Source organism: Chrysemys picta, chromosome 6 (genome assembly GCF_011386835.1).
Source record: "Chrysemys picta bellii isolate R12L10 chromosome 6, ASM1138683v2, whole genome shotgun sequence".
Classification (NCBI taxonomy): domain Eukaryota; kingdom Metazoa; phylum Chordata; order Testudines; family Emydidae; genus Chrysemys; species Chrysemys picta.
In genome coordinates, this window is record NC_088796.1 from 55,507,059 (window position 1) to 55,525,662 (window position 18,604).

Consider the following 18,604-nt stretch of genomic DNA (forward strand, 5'->3'; position numbering starts at 1 on the left):
GATATAGTGAGGCATAGCATGTTTAAGCTATTAGACATGCAGGAATGTTATTATGCTTTATTGTGTCTGCCTGTCCCCACCCCTCTCTCTCTCTCTCTCTCTCTCTCTCTGCAGAGCTGGCAATACTGCATCTTACAAATGTCTGGCCTTATGGTTTACAAGCATAGAAACTGTACTGGTAAAATGCATAATCTTAGCATCTCTGCTTCTTGATATTCATGGATTTATTTACAAGTCCCTGTGTTCTACTTTTTGACTGTTTCTATGGTTTATATTACTGTCATGCCTATATTCTTGTGGGAATTTCAAATAAGAATCAAGATATAACTGGCAAATATTCTGTAATGTAGTCTGCATTTCCATAATTTAGACGTTTTTTAAAAGAAACAATTTTAAGAGGTGTGTGGACTTATGGATAAATGAAGAATATTTTGATTGGCTTTTTAGTCTTCAACTACTTAAGGTTCAGTTTGTGTAAAATGGCTGTAATAAAGTGAATTTATGTACATATATATGCTTGTGTATATGTAAATGCATTTGGAAAGAAAAAGTTCATAAATCCCTGTCAATTTTGCTGATTAAGCTCAGTACTCTCACACTGACAACATTAAGATATTTCACAAAAGAGTTAACAAGCTGAAGAAAGGGTTATTCATTTTAGTTTTTCATGTGGTATCAACTAAAGAAAGGTTTTAAACAGTTCAAAAGAAACCATTCATATTCAGCTAAATTTAAATGTAAGAAAGCCTTTCAATAGTACATTTTACAAGTACCACGTGGATATTTTTGAAGGAACTTCCTTGTTTTATCATAAGGGAGTGATACATTTTATCAATGATCTATTTTCTAAATATTTATAGAATATGGGCCTGATCCTGCAAATGCTTACATATGAGTAACTTTACTCACGTGACTAGTCCCAGTTGATCTCAAGTGAATTATTCAAGTAAAGTTTCTCCCACATTTGTTTGTGGAATGAGGCCCTAAAATCAAAAAACTGATATTAATATAGATTCCACATATATTGTTCTTTTTCCAGAGATTCACACTTAAAAGTTAATTAACTGTTTTCTAGGGATAGATATTAGTTTAACCAGATTACAGTAATATAAAAAATAGTAGAAGGTATACTTAGCATGTACCAGTACATACATTATTTTTGTATTCCTTTTGATTCTAAGTTGTATCTATTCACAAATTCATTATATATAAAATACTCAAGCTACGAGGATGGGCAATTAAAACACATGCTATTCAGTATATATTATTAAATGAAATTCACATCCTTTTTTTTTAAAAAAAAAGTTAATTCACAGACAGGAGCTAAACCATTCAATTTAACCTGACTGTCTAGTGGTTTTGTTTGTTTGTTTGTTTTGTAAAGTATCTTTGCAAGGCACTGTCATCAGTAGTAAAGTAATTTACAGCGGAGAATATTTTTAGAAGATGTTCATTTAAGAGTCCATAAAAAGGTCATGCAGTAAGATATACATGTATTTGTAATTCATATTGTTCTGTGTTTCTATTGTACTCTAAGCTTCCATCATGGCTGAGAGATGGGAAGCTGGCATGCAAGCAGTGCAGCAGGGCAAAAAAAAAAAAAAAAAAAAAGGAAAGCTCTTTGAAAACACAAGTAGCAGGGCTTTTTTCCCAGCTGCTAATTATAACCAGGCTTCTTTTATTTAAAAATAAATAAATATTTGTGGCAGTGAAGGTATATATGGACATTCTTCAATAAGCAATCCATTAAATATTGTTAATAATACTTTTGGCCCAAAAGGAAGACGTTTTCATTCTGGCCTTTCCAGAACCTCAGTCTACCCATTCAAAGAGATGACAGAAAAATGAGCCTGAATGTGCAGGCATTAAACATTTAAATTTTCTACTCCTTGGTCATTACATTGACTGCCATATTTTACATCTTCCCCTCCCCCACTATACTTTTGCTGATTTTACTTAATTTGCATGGACTCATTACGAATATAGCCTTTGTTCTACTGATATGGAATACAGTACAGTGACAAAGCAAAACCTACAAGCAGAGAGAGATTTGTTCACCTACTGATATTAGCATTTCATTTATCAACATGATTCATTAGTTAAACCAGAGGCATTCTTTCTGCTTGTAAAATAATAATAGATTTACAATTATTTCTAAAAGTGAATGCTATTGTTTAAAGCCCCTCCAAAAATCTTCCTATTCCAGTTAGTTTAAACATAATTAGTGATAGGTAAGCAGTAATATTGCATTTATGACAAGTGGGCGTGTCTACTGTTCATCTATCTGTATGGATTTAGATAAAGTGGCCTTATAAAATGTATTTCATATTCTGTATATACAATTCACTGTGGACAGCTAACCTTTAAGTTTAAGGGTTGTCTCTTTCCCATTATCTTAAAATAAAGGGATTTGACTCTGTAAGTGTACTGTAAATTTCAGGTTGTTCCATGTTGTAGCGTACCCAGTACTTTTTAATTTTATGGAAATTTTGGGGCTGATTCTTCAAAACTTACTCATAGATTTCAGCGGGTCTACTTACAAGAGGAATGATTATTTGTATGAGTTAGATTTCCCAGATCAGGTCATTGTATTCTCTATTAACAAAGTATCCAACTGAAAGTGATAATGGGGTCTGATCCAGCTTCCATTAAAGACAATGACAAAACTCCAATTGACTTCAATGTGAGCATGATTGGGCTCCTAGTGTAGAAACATACACAACTTGTTACCATAATTTTTTTCCCCTTTGTGTTCAGAGGATGATTAGACTGCACAGGGAATGTCAAGTCAGGCCCCTTGATCCTGAAAGGTGCCTGGCACCCTCCCCTTCAGTGGAATTATTTAAAGAAGTGCTCCTCATATTGCAGGATCAGCCCCTTTTCTTTGATTTGATACAATCAGTGGAGGCATTAGATTAATCAACTTTAGTCTAATTAAACTCCTTTTTGAACAGGAAGACTTTTTAGTGGCACTAATGCTATTCTGCTATGGTAAAACACAAACACAAAAAAGCAAGCTGTTTCTGAAAGTAGAATCTCTTTCATGTTGTTCATAAAGGGGCCAATCCTGCCCCCACCTCCATGGCTTCAGAGGGTCCCTGGCAGAGGAATTGATTACATTTCATTGATCTGATTTGCCTCACAAAGCGGATCCACAGCCCTCTAAGTCGTAGAATGGCAAAATCCCTCCCTCTCTGTGATTACTCCCATGCAACTGCCTATTCACCAGTTTGGACTGGGTGCTACCATGAATATTTGGCTCCAAGAAAGTTACATTCATTTTATATTGTCTAATGCAACAATTTATTGTCTTTGCTATTGTGGTTATTAATTCTAATCTTCAATTATCTCAAATGTTTCTTGCACTGGTGAATTTTACCATATTTCACAACATTTGATTATGCAAAAGCATATGTGAGGTGTATGATGTTGTTATTCAATCCTTGTATCCTAGTAGCACCCATGATGTGCTGGGCACTGTTCACATAAACAGGAAGTTACAGTCCCCGCCCCAAAGAGTTCACAATGTAAGAATATGCACATTTAGGCTTCAGTTCTGCAACTGATAGCACACAAGCAGAATGCTGCCCCTGCAGTTAGCCTCTTTTACTTCAATGAGCTTTGTGCGAGTGCACCAGCCCCATGATGTGCAATCAATTGTAGGACTGGAATCTTATTCTCTATGCCAATAATATATACCAGTTATTAATAATATTTAGAGATTCAATCCTAAAGGCATGTATAATAAATAATAATAAAATAATAATAATCCTACTTTGCCATAAGTGTGCCTGGGTGATAGAAAGATAAATAAAAGATGATGGCCCAGATTCTTGACTAGTCGTAAATCAAATTGAAGTCAATGATGAACCTAAATCAGTTTATGCCAACTGAGATCTGACCCAATATCTCTGCCCCAAGGAGCTTACAATCAAAGTCCCAGGCTGTGTGTGGGACTTAAAGAGTTTGAAAAACCTGGCACAAGGAGTCTCTACCACACCTTGTGTAGCCCACATAAAAAACAAGCAGATTTGAAGTCCCTTCATTCAGGAGAGTCCAAAGACTGCTGCTCCCTGCTAGGAGCATACCACACTCCAAAGAGAGTGAGGAGGGGGAAAAGAGGCATGGCTCCACCTTCTCATGTACCAGCTAGTGGGACTGCCCAGCACCTCATGAAGTGGGCATGTTCTGCCTCTGTGCACCCAAAATGCCTCCTTGTGCTAACCACATAGCTGTGTGCTTCCACACTCAGGGGTGCTGGAACAATTTGCATAGTGGGGGTTTTGAGAGCCATTGAACCAAACTGTAAGCCCTGTATATAATGGAAAACACTTCAAGCCGGGGCGTGCGGCAGCACCCTCAGCATCCCTAGTTCCAGCACTTATGTCCACACTTCGCAAGACACAGGCATGGGTAAGCCCAATGACAGATGTAACAAGATGCTTTGCATGATAAGGAATGTAGGATCAGATTGTCAGGATTGAGTTTCAAGGTCAGATTCTGCTCTCAGTTAAATGGTTTTTTACTCTGAAGCAAATCAATGGATCAGTGTACATGTAAGTATATTATAAGAGTGTAACTGAGGGCAGAGCCTGGCCTGTAATGATTTAATTATAAGTGCTAAATATCCTGTTGGGCACCTTACAGTTAAATATACATGGGCCAGAATCGCAGTTGTTGAAAATTGGTAATGCTGTGATTTCAATACCACTATGCCAATTTACACCATTTGGGATCTGACCCATATATTTAATTTTAAAGGTTATAACATTGCAATTATTCATCATTATGACCTATGCAAAGAGCCATTCTAGAGTACCTAATTGAGCCTAAAACTCACTCTGCAGGCCTTGTACACGTCAGTGGGCTGGGACTCAACTCAGTTTGATGAGTTTTCTATGGAGTTACACCAGTATCAAGCTGGTGAAACAGAGTAGGGACTCAGGCTCCAAGACTTTGAGGTCAGCTCCTATTCCATGATGGAAGTATAACTTTTGTAGTGCTTACTGAATGCTGCCTGGGGCCTTTCACAGACATCCTGCACCCAGGACCAGTCTGTAACTTTAGGGTAAACAAAGCTCTTGGGAATTATACTGGGTGGGTTTCCACAATGAGTTATTCCCCGGATGAAAGATCAGTCAGTTGAGGAAGTGTTTTAAAGAATCTGTGGCCATGAGTCTTCAGGCTTTTCCTAGCTGATAGTGTTTGTTTTGAAGGTAAGACAGAGAGACGTAGAAATGGGCCAGAAACCCAAAGATTAATCTACCCATACACTCTGCCTCGGTCCCAGCATATTTAGGTGTGGGTATCTCAGTTATAGCAAACTATTTTCTTGGGTGTCTCTCATGTACAGGAAATGTTAGGTCTGCTTACAGTGTCCAGCACAATGAGATCCTCCTATTTTGCAATACATATAATCAATAAACAATAGTAATAGTGATTCAAGGAAGCATCCAAAGCTGTGTCATCCTCCATTTCAGGGTTTTATAGGTGAGTCGGCTGGAGTAAGTCATGAAGCCTGCTGTGCCCAGTGTGGAGAGGTAGAGCTGGGTAAATATTTTATAATTAATAATTTGATTTATTTCACCTCTTTCTGTTCACTTTTGGTTCAATTGTCTGCAAACTAACTGTGACTTTTTAAAAATATATTTATTCATAATTATTTGCTGAATAATTTCTTCACTTAATTCTCTGTCTGTAGCTTTATTAGTGATCTTATTCAAAGTTTAACCTGATTTGATTGGGCACATAGGTAATCGGGTATGTTTCTTTTCTCAGATTGGCTTAACATAACTCTTCAAATCAGGCTCTTGGTGCAAATACTCTCCATGAATATTCTGTAATATTTGCTTAAAATTTGCTGTTCTAATGACCATTCCTGCCAGTAAACTTGTCCATTAGAACATTCACAGCAAGCAAACATAAAAGAGGGGCAAACAATTAAAGTCAGTAGTTTAAAAACGTGAACAAACATTCTCAGAAAATGACGTGCAGTATTCACCAAGCTCTACTGCACGGACTGGGTGGATAGTCCCAAGAACTGAGTGTCCTCTGTGTGAGCATGATCCTCTCCTAAGCAACTTTGCAATTTGAAAACAAGGAGCTGGGTTTGTTTATTTGTTTTTGGCTTTCAGGTCAGGTCAACCTTATTATTGAATTGATTGGCCTATAGAGAAGCCAATACCTTTGGCTTGTGCAGCTCTGAGGCTGCAGGTTATTTCATCCTATTTTATCTGGTGACATTTAAGTTTAAATTGTCAACATCCAACCTCTATTTATGCGTGTGCAAAAGTCCATGCAGACACATATGCTTCCACACTTTATTAGTGCAATTACCTGAATGTCTATTTCAATATTTCTAAAACATGCACAACTATTAGTATTCCTCACAAAATGCATTGAAACAAATCAGTTTTGTGGGTGCAAATTATGCTGTTTATGTGCAAGCAGGTGCTAGATTTTTTTTAACTGCAGCGGCTGGTACTTGCATCTGCAAAATGCTGGCATCTCTATGTATATGCACAAGTAGAGACCAAATATAGGCCCGGCTGCAAAGTTGGACTTTAAACTACCAACTCGTTCTCATTCTTCAGAAGTTCATATTGGAGAGGGTAGAGTTGTCAGTAATAAAGATTGTGCTGTGTTACTGTGGACACCAGGTGGATTCATATATGGCATGCACCAATAAATTACTTCCTAAATCATTAGTATTTATTTTTATAAAGTGCCTTGAACAAGATACATAAACAAAACTAAAATATAAACTATCACAAACAAAAGATTTATAATAAAAATATTTTAGCACGAAGTCTAAGCTAACATTTAGAACAGTAGCTGCAGCCAATTTTGCAGCCCTCACTCAGGCAAACCTCTCACTAAAGTCAATGGATATTTTGACTGACCTAAACAAACAATAGGGGCTATATTCTGCCCTCTCTTCTACACGTAGAACTCCCATTGAGGCTAATGGGAGTCTTGTGCAGTAAAAGGGCAAAATTTGGCCCAATAAAAGTTTAACAGTGTTGACTTATAAAAATCCTGGGGGTTATTTTTGGAAGTGCCATAAAACCATGATTAAATTGCCTCAAGCTAATAAAACATAGTATGGAATTGTTCAAGGTATAGATTTTGTTTAATACATAATTTCCTATTATCATCACTTTTTTGGTTTGGTGCATTTAATTTTGAGTTTAGAAAGTTAAACCAGGAAGGGCTTGAATCTCAAAACTGTGCACACAATTATGTGCATAATGATTAGTTGTGTCCCAGAGGTACTGGCCTGCACTGGGAGCTGAGGAGAACTGTACAGGCACAAGATGAACTTCAGAAAAGTGAGGAAGAATCTTTACCAAATTCCCCAGTATAACACTCAACTCTATGGCGCCTGCCCACATCTCAGGTAAAATGTCAAACATTTTTGAGTGATTCTCCACCATTATACCCTTAGGCAAGGAAGGTGCACTTAATTGGTCCACAGGAACTGGTCTAATTTCTTCTAACTAGTTCTGTATTTCTGTTCCGTTCACAACCCTTCCTTGCCAAGACCTCAGGAAGCAGGCAACTTTTTATTTTGCAAATAAAGTCAATCAGAGGTTATCCCTGGTCTCATCTACTCAGATACACTGCCTTTCAAACTGGTTATGTCAAAACTTGTTCTTCACTATCCAGTCTGTAACTGCTGCTCTAACGTCCGGACTAAACTTTACTCCCAGTACTAGGAATAGAACCCGCAACCCTGATATCCAACCTTTCACAGCTGTTTCACAAAGATGTATAACACATTGACAAACTATGTGTCATGTCTCTCTCTGAGAGTTGATCCACATAGCAGAAAACACCCTACCTCTGCTATTAATTACTCCTTTAGATCCAGTAGAAGAGGCTTTGCTGTATTTTTGAAGGTCCTATGTTCAAACTATGCTGATCCCACATGTGAGAAAAAAATAGTATGTGATCATATAATTAAAGACTGTACCCTAATGCATACAAAGAGGCCAAATTAAGTTGTACAGATAACCTTAATTCTTGCATTTCCAAATTTTCAAGAGCTTGACTTTTTACATTCTTCTTTTACTGTCATTTGCTGTATGTTTTATTTTCCATAAAATTGCAACAATTGCAATTATTTCAGGGTCCTGCCACTAATTTAGGAGGGGGTCCTCTTTCTGCTATATAATAGCTAGCTAGCTAGATGTAAAGCGAGTGAGATGGGAGCTCCTCCTAAATTAGTGTTAGGGCCCTTGAATAATTTTTGAAATGTTTTTAGATTGCAAAACACTCCATATAGAAGTGATTTTGGATTTGTATTCACATAGGAGGGCTTTAAACTAGGTTTGACGGGGACAGGTGAGCAAAGCCCACAGCTAAGTGGGGAATATGGAGACCGGGGAGATGGGTCGGAAACAAGAGGGAGTGTGGGCTATATTGGCAGAGAGAAAGGAGAGTCAGGACAAAACTGGGAGGAAAGATCAAACCAGTATCTTAGATGCCTATATACAAATGCGAGAAGTATGGGGAATAAGCAGGAAGAACTGGAAGTGCTAATAAATAAATACAACTATGACATTGTTGGCATCACTGAAACTTGGTGGGATAATACACATGATTGGAATGTTGGTGTGGATGGGTACAGCTTGCTCAGGAAGGATAGACAGGGGAAAAAGGGAGGAGGTGTTGCCTTATATATTAAAAATGTACACACTTGGACTGAGGTAGAGATGGACATAGGAGACGGAAGTGTTGAGAGTCTCTGGGTTAGGCTTAAAGGGGCAAAAAACAAGGGAGATGTCATGCTAGGAGTCTACTACAGGCCACCTAACCAGGGGGAAGAGGTGGATGAGGCTTTTTTCAAGCAACTAACAAAATCATCCAAAGCCCAAGATTTGGTGGTGATGGGGGACTTCAACTATCCGGATATATGTTGGGAAAATAACACAGCGGGGCACAGACTATCCAACAAATTCTTGGACTGCATTGGAGACCACTTTTTATTTCAGAAGGTTGAAAAAGCTACTAGGGGGGAAGCTGTTCTAGACTTGATTTTAACAAATAGGGAGGAACTCATTGAGAATGTGAAAGTAGAAGGCAGCCTGGGTGAAAGTGATCATGAAATCATAGAGTTTGCAATTCTAACGAAGGGTAGAAGGGAGAACAGCAAAATAGAGACAATGGATTTCAGGAAGGCAGATTTTGGGAAGCTCAGAGAGCTGATAGGTAAGGTCCCATGGGAATCAAGACTGAGGGGAAAAACAACTGAGGAGAGTTGGCAGTTTTTCAAAGGGACACTATTAAGGGCCCAAAAGCAAGCTATTCCGCTGGTTAGGAAAGATAGAAAATGTGGCAAAAGACCACCTTGGCTTAACCATGAGATCTTGCACGATCTAAAAAATAAAAAGGAGTCATATAAAAAATGGAAACTAGGACAGATTACAAAGGAGGAATATAGGCAAACAACACAGGAATGCAGGGGCAAGATTAGAAAGGCAAAGGCCCAAAATGAGCTCAAACTAGCTACGGGAATAAAAGGAAACAAGAAGACTTTTTATCAATACATTAGAAGCAAGAGGAAGACCAAAGACAGGGTAGGCCCACTGCTTAGTGAAGAGGGAGAAACAGTAACAGGAAACTTGGAAATGGCAGAGATGCTTAATGACTTCTTTGTTTCGGTCTTCACCGAGAAGTCTGAAGCAATGCCTAACATAGTGAATGCTAATGGGAAGGGGGTAGGTTTAGCGGATAAAATAAAAAAAGAACAAGTTAAAAATCACTTAGAAAAGTTAGATGCCTGCAAGTCACCCGGGCCTGATAAAATGCATCCTAGAATACTCAAGGAGCTAATAGAGGAGGTATCTGAGCCTCTAGCTATTATCTTTGGAAAGTCATGGGAGACGGGAGAGATTCCAGAAGACTGGAAAAGGGCAAATATAGTGCCCATCTATAAAAAGGGAAATAAAAACAACCCAGGAAACTACAGACCAGTTAGTTTAACTTCTGTGCCAGGGAAGATAATGGAGCAAGTAATTAAGGAAATCATCTGCAAACACTTGGAAGGTGGTAAGGTGATAGGGAACAGCCAGCATGGATTTGTGAAGAACAAATCATGTCAAACCAATCTGATAGCTTTCTTTGATAGAATAACGAGCCTTGTGGATAAGGGTGAAGCGGTGGATGTGGTATACCTAGACTTTAGTAAGGCATTTGATACGGTCTCGCATGATATTCTTATCGATAAACTAGGCAAATACAAATTAGATGGGGCTACTATAAGGTGGGTGCATAACTGGCTGGATAACCGTACTCAGAGAGTTGTTATTAATGGTTCCCAATCCTGCTGGAAAGGCGTAACGAGTGGGGTTCCGCAGGGGTCTGTTTTGGGACCGGCTCTGTTCAATATCTTCATCAACGACTTAGATATTGGCATAGAAAGTACGCTTATTAAGTTTGCGGATGATACCAAACTGGGAGGGATTGCAACTACTTTGGAGGACAGGGTCATAATTCAAAATGATCTGGACAAATTGGAGAAATGGTCTGAGTTAAACAGGATGAAGTTTAACAAAGACAAATGCAAAGTGCTCCACTTAGGAAGGAAAAATCAATTTCACACATACAGAATGGGAAAAGACTGTCTAGGAAGGAGTACGGCAGAAAGGGATCTAGGGGTTATAGTGGACCACAAGCTAAATATGAGTCAACAGTGTGATGCTGTTGCAAAAAAAGCAAACATGATTCTGGGATGCATTAACAGGTGTGTTGTGAGCAAGACACGAGAAGTCATTCTTCCGCTCTACTCTGCTCTGGTTAGGCCTCAGCTGGAGTATTGTGTCCAGTTCTGGGCGCCGCATTTTAAAAAAGATGTGGAGAAATTGGAAAGGGTCCAAAGAAGAGCAACAAGAATGATTAAAGGTCTTGAGAACATGACCTATGAAGGAAGGCTGAAAGAACTGGGTTTGTTTAGTTTGGAGAAGAGAAGACTGAGAGGGGACATGATAGCAGTTTTCAGGTATCTAAAAGGGTGTCATGAGGAGGAGGGAGAGAACTTGTTCACCTTAGCCTCTAAGGATAGAACCAGAAACAATGGGTTTAAACTGCAGCAAGGGAGGTCTAGGTTGGACATTAGGAAAAAGTTCCTAACTGTCAGGGTGGTTAAACACTGGAATAAATTGCCTAGGGAGGTTGTGGAATCTCCGTCTCTGGAGATATTTAAGAGTAGGTTAGATAAATGTCTATCAGGGATGGTCTAGACAGTATTTGGTCCTGCCATGCGGGCAGGGGACTGGACTCGATGACCTCTCGAGGTCCCTTCCAGTCCTATAATCTATGATTCTATGATTCTATGATTTGTTTTATTGTTTGTCTGCATTTTGGGTAATAGGAGCTCTCTCTTTAAGAGCAAGAATATTTAATTGTAGATGGGAGGGACACACTTGTAGAGTATGCTTGAAGAAGCCTGAAAACAGTGCACATGGTAGGTTTGTCTGTGTATTCGGAGAAAGGAAGACCCTACTTATATAAGCACCAAAGAGGTCACAACTCAGTTTAATGCTCTTATTTCAAGAAAGCAACACCTATTTTTGAAGGTATAACATTAGAGATCTGTAGGCCACCAGTCTGAATTCAGCCTAGTTTAGTAGGGATTACAAGTTGTTCTCAACCTATGAATGCTTGGTAGCCTTATATGATATGAGTTTCGTGGGTCTCTCAATTCCAGATCCTATGTCACAAATTCACCACCATACTTTGCACTAATTGGCAGATTCAGAAGATAGGTCAAGAACTGCATGGGCCATGGAGAATTAAATATCCATTTTATCTCCATAGACATTCCCACAGAGATTAAAGTTAAGGCATGCTGATAGTGCAGCGGTTATGGAAATCTTGGCCTCCTGTTAAACAGAGGACTTCATACACTGCAGCTTTGAAACCAATACTTTCACCAGCACTAAATCCTCAACAAAGAGTAAACTGAAATGTGTAGTTGTATGCAAATTATTTTCAATCATGCAAATTATTTTAAATATTAAAAGATGAAGCTTCACAAAGTTTAACAATATATTCCCTATTGTGTGGCCAGCCAGCTCTGCTGTCCAGTGCAGAGATCAGGGCAAGACTATGCCCCTTCTGCCTCCCACATGCTTTCAGGGATCTTATACCTTCAGGAGTCTTCAGAGGTTCTAAGGAATAGTCCGTGCACTCGGGGGGTTGCAAGGACAATAACTGTGTCAGGCTGATGTGATAGGACACAAAAGTGGAGAGAAGGCTTCTTGTGCTCTCCCTTTGCACACCTTGGAGCAGTCAGGCATAATCTGGCTCATAAACTGCATATGCCAATACCATGATTATATACACAATAAAGTTTCTGTGTATACAAATGGTCAATTAAATTACACATTTATGTGCCAAATAACTGATTTTCACTTTTAATTATGGTAATGGCAAGTACAGATCAGGCATGCAATTTTGCATACATTTTTGTGTGTATAATTGCACACATTAGATAGATAAGGTAGGTGAGGTAACATCTTTTCTTGGACCAAATCTGTTGGTGAGAGCGACAAGCTTTCGATCCACTCAGAGCTCTTCTTCTGCTCTTGACCTGAAGAAGAGCTCTGTGTAAGCTCAAAAGCTTGTCTCTCTCACCAATGGAAGTTGGTCCAATAAAAGATATTACCTTACCTACCTTGTCTCTCTAATATCCAGTGACCAACACTGCATAATTGCACACATCATTTTTAAAAATGAGCCTATAAACTGACTGGAATTGAAGATTTTAAATACTTTAGTATTGGTGATTGTTATCATTTTATTATTATTTTTATTAACTCTACTATTGAAATCAGCAAACAAACTTTTGCATAGTTATATGCCTTATCTGCCTTTGAAACCTCCAAAACCCATGAGGTTTGCCCATCACTCAGTACCTGCCTAGTGGTATATCTTTTTGCTAAAACTTTCCTATTTCATTCTCATGATTTTGATTCTGTGTTTGTATTATTGGAATGGTTTTTACCCTGCTCTATATTTCAAAGATGGGCCCAAACCAAAATCCTAGTTCCAGACTCTTCCCAAAGGATGTTCAGATTTGGATATTAAATTCACGGCTGTAGCATCCCTATGTCATACAAACATGACTGAAAACTTCAAGTCTGAACTTCAAGAAAATTTGGGTCTACATATGAACTATGTGATTCAGGCCAATTTCTTCTATAGTTAATGCCTGACAAACTCAGTAACCCACAAATTACTCTGAATGTTAGTTTAAAAGTGACTGTTCTGAGGGACATAAGAAAACATTAAGAAAATAGAATATTTGAGTCAAGGAGACCAAAACCTAATCTTGACCATCCTTTCTAGATGTTGTCTTGAAGACCTCCCATTGTTGTCAGGTAATCACAGAAAATTATTGTATTCAGATACCTTCAACAGCAGCTTTTGGGAATCCAGTGAGTAGAGCGGTTAAAATCCATCCATCCCAAATACCTCAGTATAATATCTGAACATCTAAGTTCAATAGATGTTCAGCAGAGTTGTTCATTTTAGCAGAGGGGGATAAAACTCAGAAAGGTCAGTCTTGGGAGAGAATTCATTCTAAAGTAAAGAGCGTGGTTTGCAACACTATGGAGATCTGAAAGGAGCCTGACACAGACAGAAACTTGGTAAAATTTTAGACCCCTTCATTGTAACTAAGATGTTTTTAAGAATTTCACTAGTATGTATTAAGCTTTCCTTACCATCATTCTCCGTGTTTAAATAAATAATCACTTATATTTTCTGTACATATTTCTGTGATGTACCTTAAAAGAAATACATCTTTTGCTTTATATAGTCTGGATGGAATTGGACCACTTTGTTTGGACCACTTATAATTTCTACAGAGAGAATTATTATTTGCCTGCCTTCAGTTCCAGAAAAAAGGATCAAGGAAAAGGGGAAAGTAACTGTTGATTTGCTAGGTCATCCTCATAGTAACTGTCAACAACCTCATAGTAATTGTCCTTTTTCAACCTAGGGATAGGCTGTGTACCAAAAGGTTACCTCTGGGTGGTGACAAGACAGTTTCATTGAGCTTGATTCTCTAGGACTAACAATACAGTTGGGCCTCATAACAAGGTTTTGAAAGGAGTGAAGAAGAGATGGGAGCCAGAGGCCAGTAGTGTGGTCTCAGCGGGAAGGGTGGGACATAAAAAAAGAAGAATTATCTTAATGAGAGATAACTGGATAGACATTTGACTAGCAGAGGTGGCTATGAATCTGAGAGGGGCACATCATTCAATAACCAAATAAAACGAATCCCAAGGAAATGAATTCAACTGGCAAATTTAGTTTTAATTTCAATCACAAATAGCTTCATTACCATGAACAGGGGTTTACACAGTTATTCCCATTAATGTTAACAGGTGTAACACATTAAGAATACAGTAAGAGACAGATTGTAAATAACCCTAGTGTGCAGGTGCAGATGTGAGGAGGGAAGTACCATAGGCACCGACACCGTGGGTGCTCCTGCGCTGGAGCACCCACGGTAAAAAAAATGGCGGGTGCTTAGCACCCACCGGCAGCCCCCCATCAACACCTCTCCCTCTCCTATCACTGCCGATCAGCGCCTCCCCCGCTCTCCCAGCTCCTACCGTCTGCCACGGATCAGCTGTTTCACAGGAGGTGTGGGGAGGAGGGCAGAGGAGCGAGAGTGCAATGCACTCGGGAGAGGGGGAAGAACTGGGTGGGGTGGGGCCGGGAAGAGGCAGGGCGGGGTGGGGCTTTAGGGTGGGGTGGAGCATTAGGGAAGGAGTGGAGTGGGGGCAGGGCCTGGGCAGAGCCAGGGGGAGCACCCCCTGGCAGATAGAAACTCGGTGCCTATGGGAAGTACAAAGGGTGGGATTCTCTAAGTGACTTAAGCTGAGTGCCTTTTATGTGCCTAGAAAATCTCACAAACCGTGAGTTAGGCACTGAGGCTCCTATACAATGAATGGAGAATTAGGCACTTTGAGCTACTATCCACAAAAGCCAGCATGCTAGGCAGGGAGCTACCTAAGCTAGCCACTGGAAGATACCAATGAGAGGGATCTGTTCTAAGCACTGCCTATCTTTTGCAGATAGGTGCCAAAGTCCAGGGAGGTGCTTGTCTCTGCTTAGTGATCCACAAACTGTAGGGTTACCATACGTCCGGATTTTCCCGGACATGTCCGGCTTTTTGGGCTGCAAATCCCTGTCCGGGGGGAAATCCCAAAAAGCCGGACATGTTCGGGAAAATCGGGACCGGCAGGGCTGGGCCGGGGGCCGGCGGTGCCAAGTGCCGGGGGGCGGCGGTGCTGAGGGCCGGGGGCGCCGAGCGCCGGGGGCCGGCGGTGCCTGGGGCCGGCGGGGCCAGGCCGAGTGCCGGGGGCCGGCGGTGCTGAGCGCCGGGGGCCGGCGGTGCCGAGCGCCGGGGGCCGGCGGTGCCTGGGGCTGAGCGCCGGGGGCCGAGCGCCGGGGGCCGGCGGGTCCAAGCCGAGTGCCAGGGGCCGGCGGTGCCGGGGGCCAGCGGGGCCGAGCGCCGGCGGTGCCGGGGGCCGGGGGGCGCCGAGCGCTGGCGGTGCCGGGGGTGCCGAGTGCCGGGGGCCGGCGGTGCTGAGCAGGCCGGGGGTGCTCGGCCGGGGGCCCGGGGGCTGGGCCGGGGGGTGCTGAGCGGGCCGGGGGTGCTCGGCCGGGGGCCCAGGGACCGGCAGTGCTGGGCGGGCCGGGGGTGCTCAGGCCCGGGGCCGGCACCCCAGGACCCGAGCTGACCCAAGCTGGAGAGGCCGGGGGGACCAGACTGGGCCGCGCCTCCTCCCCCCACACCCCCCTTACCTGCTTCAGGCTTCCCGCGAATCAAATGTTCGCGGGAAGCAGGGGAGGGGGGCGGAGTTGGGGCGTGGGCATGGGCGGGGCTGGGGCCGGGGCCCCATGGAGTGTCCTCCTTTTGGAGGCTCAAAATATGGTAACCCTAACAAACTGGGGGCATTCAACTGCCTAAGTTGATGCAAGGCCTGAAACAAAAGAGCTGGGAGTAGGCAGAAAGGGAGGAGGTCTTTCATTATAAACTTTAGCTTAGGTAATAGGGTACCGGGACCCTAATAATACAAGAAGGCAAGGGGCTCACTGGTGTCTGGTAGTGAGTTTCAGCTGGTCTGATCAGTTCAGTGTACCCCAATTCAGTAATGTCATAACCTGTGTCTAAAAGGTGCCATGTAAGATATCAATAGAAAGCTAATAACATATTGATCATTAATATTATTGTATGGTGCATGTGCAGAAGACAAATTCAAAATTATAAACATATTGGGAAAGATCTTGTTCAAGTGTCTGCCAGACTGGACTGAAGTTACCCCACCTAGACAAAGGAATGTGGTTCTGCCACCTTGATGGTACTTGATAGCAGAAGGCACTAGGAAGGAAGGGGAAGGGTGAGCGCAGAGCACACTCAGGGGAGGGGATGGAACAGGGTGGGAAGAGGAAGGCAGGGATGGGGGTTGAAGGAAGAGGTAGAGTGGGGGGTCAAGCATCCCCTGGCAATTCAGAAAAATGGCACGTCTGGGGTGTTGATTGCCAGGTATAACCAACGCTGGCATATATCAGACCATGGCTGTGATGTAACAAGCAGGCTGCTGGGATCAGAGTTGCTGGTTCAGAGCTGCTTGTCACACAGACACTCAGGGTATGCTTGTCTGTGGGCTGTCAGCATCCAACCTGTGAGCCACAGCAGCAGAGCATTGAAGGCACTCAGGGTTACAGGGCAGGTAGTGACACAGATCCTCACTGGTCTGGACTGCATCCCAGAACATGACAAGTACTCACCCAGGAAGTGGGAGATTCCCAGTTCAAGTATCCCCTCCTCATGAGGGAGAGAGGGGATTTGAACAGAGATCTGCCACCTCTCAGGTAAGTGCCCTAACCACTACACTAAAGATTATAAGGGAGCTCCTCCTCCCCCAGCTGTTTTGTGTGAGTCGCTCAATCCAATAGGTGGACTCCGAGCTCATCTACCATATTGGGTCCCCAGACAATACATAGGCGGCTGAATGCCTGTCTTCCCCAGTTCACTAATAGGATGCAGTACGTGTTCTCAGAGGCAAAAACATAGGTTCCTCAGGAGCTTTTTCGGTAAAAACTTAAGTGCCAAGTGAGGTTAGGTGCTCACAGGATTAGGTGGCAGCCAAGCCAGAGTTTTGTGGATCTCACCGGTGCCTAAAAATGGGACTCAGGCACATAATAGCACATGAGTACCTTAGAGGATCACACCCAAAAGCCTTTGTCCCACTTAGGGTACGTCTATACTTACCTCCGGGTCCGGCGGTAAGCAATCGATCTTCTGGGATCGATTTATCGCGTCTTGTCTATATGCAATAAATCAATCCCGGAAGTGCTCGCCGTCGACTCCAGTACTCCTGCTCTGCAAGAGGAGTACGCAAAGTCGACGGGGGAGCCTGCCTGCCATGTCTGGACCCGCGGTAAGTTCGAACTAAGATACTTTGACTTCAGCTACGTTGTTCACGTAGCTGAAGTTGCGTATTTTAGTTCAAAGTGGGGGGTTAGTGTGGACCAGCCCTTATATAGCAAGTGCTTTCAAAATTCTTCAAAAGCCTGTACAAACACAGAATCAAATCCAGCTTGCCTTACTCATGCGAGTAGCCCCACCACTGTAACCGAGAGCAGAATTTGACACAAGCAGACTACTTATTGGAATATGGCAAACAGGATTTTGTCGATTAGTTCGTTAATCCTCAGAATACCCCTGGTAGTTAGGTCATTTAATTTTGAAAAAAGTTAAATTTTCTCAAATATGGGCAACATTTTGGGTGAAATGTAGGCCCATTTTCAATCGAAGCTGCACTGACAATTAAAAAATCAAGCAAAATTTACACGTCTTTATATTTTAGATGTGAAAACACCTCGTTCACAAAATTTCTTGAAAAAAATGACACTTTCAAACACAAAACCACCTAAAATTAAATTATGAAAAAAAATCCAAAGAGCTTGCAGACAGATTCTCATGATCCTAGTATAAAACATGGTGGTGGTCTGAGTGTAATTCCTAGTGGACAGATGTCCACATCATAACACAAATCACCATTGGCAGTGTCAGCAAAAAGACCAAGGACTGAACGGGTCTGGAGACAACATTCCTTCAAAACCAGCCTGAGGAGCAGTGGTGGAGCAATGTAGGGAACTTTCCATTCCTGTACATGTTCTGGACTTTAATAAAGGACTTCAGTCTTCAAGACATGATTTAGAGCCTCCAAGAAACTAAACTTTACAGGAGACTTTCCTTTACAGTGTTCTAGCTAAGCAACAGCCTCCATTGTTTTAGGCTGTACCATAAATCATCAGCACCTGAGTTATGCATAATGAACAAAAGACTAAGGTGCATAATAGCATCAAAATCAATTTGAGATCTCATTAAAAACTGCAAAGAATAAGACTAGTGCTACGATTAAAAGTATTAAAGAGAGTAAGCATCTTTTTGTATTCTAAATTAATAAAATATTGTTCAAGTGAAGTGCTCTGATAGTAGTAGATGGGCAGGGCATTGGTGTCACACAATAATATAACATTAAAGAAGTGCTTCAAAACAATCTAAACATTTAAG

At 41.6% G+C, this 18,604-nt stretch overlaps 1 long non-coding RNA gene across 8 annotated transcripts in view; it reads right to left on the reverse strand.

Moving 5' to 3' along the window:
• LOC101948281 (uncharacterized) overlaps positions 1–18,604 on the reverse strand; it is a 170,267-nt gene that overhangs the window by 80,122 nt on the left and 71,541 nt on the right. For all 8 annotated transcript variants that reach the window (XR_255342.5, XR_508686.4, XR_508689.4 and 5 more), the window contains one exon: positions 910–983. This is a non-coding gene — a long non-coding RNA (uncharacterized LOC101948281). The remainder of the gene's footprint in view (positions 1–909; positions 984–18,604) is intronic.